Here is a 3829-nt window from a genome sequence, read left to right as displayed (position 1 = left end):
TCCAATACTTATAGTGTCTCTAAGTGAGCCTGAGCATCTTCAACTTTAATGCTTATGGGTTTTTCTCAAGGGTACCTTAACTGTTGCTTTCTAAGAAAAGTATTTACTAATTAATTACATATTTAGTTCTGCTGTATTTACTGTATTTCTGACTGGGGAGAGGAGATATGAATGAGAGGAATGGAGAGTAAAGAAGTGGTTTAAATGAGAGATGCTTCTCAATTTACAATCAATTATGATGTCTTTTGTTAGGAGGAGTCTTTTTCCCTCTTTTTCACCCTGATCCATGTCTCAGACTTTGCCCTGTTGGGTCTTTGAATATGAGGGGAAATGGGCCTGTCAAGTCCTTAAATAGTCCTTTAATTGGAAATTGAAAAGGTGTTGGATGCTAGTTTTTAATATGCTAAATAATAGACTTTCTTAATATCTTATGATTGATTAAAACTCCTTTTTTATTATAGAGGAAGAAAATCCCAAATGCAGCCTCACTAATCAGAATACCTTTATTAGTCCCACAGAGGGGAAATGTACGAGTTACAGCAAAGAAAAGAGCCACAGACAGCTTAATGTTACATATGTTACATGCATTAAAAAGTACTAAGTTATGATATAATAACAAATATTATAAAAAATAAATTAAAAAAGTTACATAGTTTTCAAAGAACACATCCTGTAACAGTTCTTAGGATTTACTGTAGCAGCCAGGTATATATAGCACAGTTATTAACGGCATATATTGCACATAAGTTTGTTGGTATTTAGCAGCAAAGGGTGTTATAGTCTGTGTAGTGGTCTGTGTGTGTGTGTGTGTGGGGGGGGGGGGTCTACTAGGGGATGTGCTGGTTGTAAAGTCTGACCGCTGCAGGAAGGAAGGACCTGCGGTATCTCTCCGTGAGACAGCGGGGGTGCAGCAGCCTGTCGCTGAAGGAGCTGCACAGTGAGGACAGGGTGTCCTGGACGGGGTGGGACACATTGTCCAGTGCAGTTATGTGCAACCAGGAATATTTTCAGTGCCCTCAATATAGTTGAACTTGTCCTTCAGGGGTCAGTAAGGGATACATGAAATTATCTCACGGCTAATTATAAATCCTGCTCCTCACACGACCCCTGGCTCAGTCTGTATGATGAAGACTAATTCACGTCTTGCTACCAGGTATTAAGATTCTGACAGCGTTTACCTGCAGCTACCTGCCCGGCCTGTAAATGGATCGTTCAGGTTTTTATCGCGCGCCCGTTCTGATTGAAAGTTTCTACATCAGTCATCATAAGACAGAGGATGTGGTGAACACTCATTCCCTCCTGGCACTCGCTAAGCTTCAAATCCCGACCTTGTTGATGCCATTGCAGAGATGACCGTCCCCAAACTCTCCCGTTCTGCATTAGATGTTGTCGTCACCTGTCTGCAGACCCAGACACACCGAGGCCGTAACATGTGGCGACTTCAGAAGGCGCCCGGAGAACCCCCTGCTTTGACATTTCATTATATTTTTCATTATATTTCTCATCCCTTCAGTTGATGGCAGTCGGTGCCGTGACTGCTCAGGCGTGGCGACGCTTTGCGCCGAGCACACCTCATCTCGTCTCACACACACACCCCAACACACACTGAATACATTGCTGCCTGCGTTGGTTAACCCCAGATTACCGCTTCCTGTTTACAAGTCGAAAGGTCACGGGGCAGGCGGGGGGGGCTGCAGGGGGTTATGACAGCTATGACACCCCATTTTGATCTGCTGTTATCAAGTTAGCCTGATGCATGCAGTCAGACTTGACTTGCTGAAAGGATGTCTCTAAACAGCTGCCTGTAATGTGGTCTGTCTGAGTCAAATGTAAAAGCTCTGCTTGCCCTCTTTGCTCCCCCTTATAATGCAGCCAGGATTACCCTGCAGATAAAACTCTAAGCTAGGTGTGTTTTGCTTTCTTGTCAAAGCCGTCATGCTCTCCACACCACTGGACCCAGACAGCCCGTTTGTAGGCCGGCCCAAAGTGCAGGCCCTGTTTATCACGGGGGGGAAATACCCTGCTCCTAGATTTGGGTCCGCTTGTCTTTATTCTTTTCTACCTCCACCTGCTCACTGTACAAGAGACAGTCTGAAAGCTATTTGTACTTCTCTCTGTGAAACTGTGTGTATTTCTGTGGCATGTCACTTATTTAGGTTTAGATTTCAAAACGTATTTATTTGTTAAGAATCATATATTAGTGAAAACCCATCCAAACTTGTTACATTGTGAAGACAAAGTGTTTTATTAAGAAGCTGCAAAAACCCAATGATGTTTTTTTATGGTCTTGGCAATGAACCTGTAGTTTATGATGTATTTTCTTTTTTTAAAGGAGCCAGCACCTGTGTCAAGTCCCCCCGCTGAGAAGGTGAGTACAGTTTGACAAGAGAGTAAGAGACAGCAGATGCGAACATATTCTCATATATCCATATTTGTGCAGTCAAAAGCTACTTTGGAAACTCTTAAATAATCCTGTATGGGCAATCTACAACCACTTATTTTGTTCATCCAAGAGGTGTGTACAGGACTGTAGCGAACCATTAGCATTGTTTTAAGTCATTACGTTCGTCCTGTGGTTGCACACAGAGGGTGCTTTCCCGTCAGGAGGAGCTGAAGGAGAGAGCCCGCCTCCTCCTGGAACAGGCCCGCAGAGACGCCGCCATGAAGGCCGGAAACAAGAACGTCCCCAACTCAGCCCTCACTGCACCCAACAGGGCCACCAGCGTCTGTGATGTAAGTCAAAGGTTGAAGTGTGTGTGTGTGTGTGTGTGTGTGTGTGTGTGTGTGTGTGTGTGTGTGTGTGTGTTGACAATCCTTACTCTGGCACATCTAACCACAACATCAAAGTCTACCTGATGCTCACTTTGGGTCAGTCTGGGATGTTTTTCAGGTCTGTTAAAAAAAAGTAAAAGCTGTCCCGAGTTTAAATTGTCTGTCCCGGCCTCTCTGCTCCGTGCACTGGAGTGTCGTATAGCATCGCCTCAGTGTGCTGGAACAACTAATAGAGTGACCAGCAGCCTCTTCAACACCCTCATGTCACTCCCACAGTCCTTTTTCGCTGCTCACTAAACTCGCAACATGCTGGAAAAGCCTCTGTCATCCACTTTGTCGAACACTTTATGGAAAGGCTTTAAAAGGAAGGAAGACTTTTCCTTATTAACTTCTGCTCCGACTCTCTTATGGACTGCTGAGCGTCACAACCTGAACATGACAGTTAGGACTTCCTCTTCTCTCTTTAAACATTTCGTTCCCACCTTGGTCATCTTGACAAATTTGCTGCCCCCTCAATTTCTGTGAGCAAATGTGGTACACAAACACCTGTCAGCAAAAGTACATTTGTGGTAAAGTGGGGTTGGAATCGCTGTTCCGAAGCAAACTAGACTAGAGAAGACGTGAGAGAAATTGCCCGCTCTGAACCGAGCACGCTCCACTGAACATAATATACTGGGAGGAGGTGGTGGGGGGGGGCACACTGATGGAGCAGGAGTTACCCTGGGAAAGCACTGTTGTCAAATCCTCAGTGACGTTTCCCAAATGTTTCACAGAAAGGGAAAACATCTGGTCTTGTGAGAATTGTGACGACAACGGATTTGAGGGTGAAATGAAATAAATACCCTTTGGTAATGAAATATCTGAAAGGCAGCAGCCGCATGCCCCTGCTCTCTCTGCTGGAATCCTTAAAGAGATATATGCCCTTGAATTATTTTTGTAAACAGTGTGTGTTAGTGTGTGTGCCTGCTTAAGTACATAAGTCTGTGTTTGTGTCTGCGTGTAAGCATCCAAAAATGTGTGTGTTCATGTTTCCGTGCAGGCCACAGGAATAACCATT

This window comes from Notothenia coriiceps, unplaced genomic scaffold (assembly GCF_000735185.1).
Source record: "Notothenia coriiceps isolate Sejong01 unplaced genomic scaffold, NC01 NC01_scaffold00037246, whole genome shotgun sequence".
Classification (NCBI taxonomy): domain Eukaryota; kingdom Metazoa; phylum Chordata; class Actinopteri; order Perciformes; family Nototheniidae; genus Notothenia; species Notothenia coriiceps.
This window is presented reverse-complemented; position numbering follows the sequence as displayed.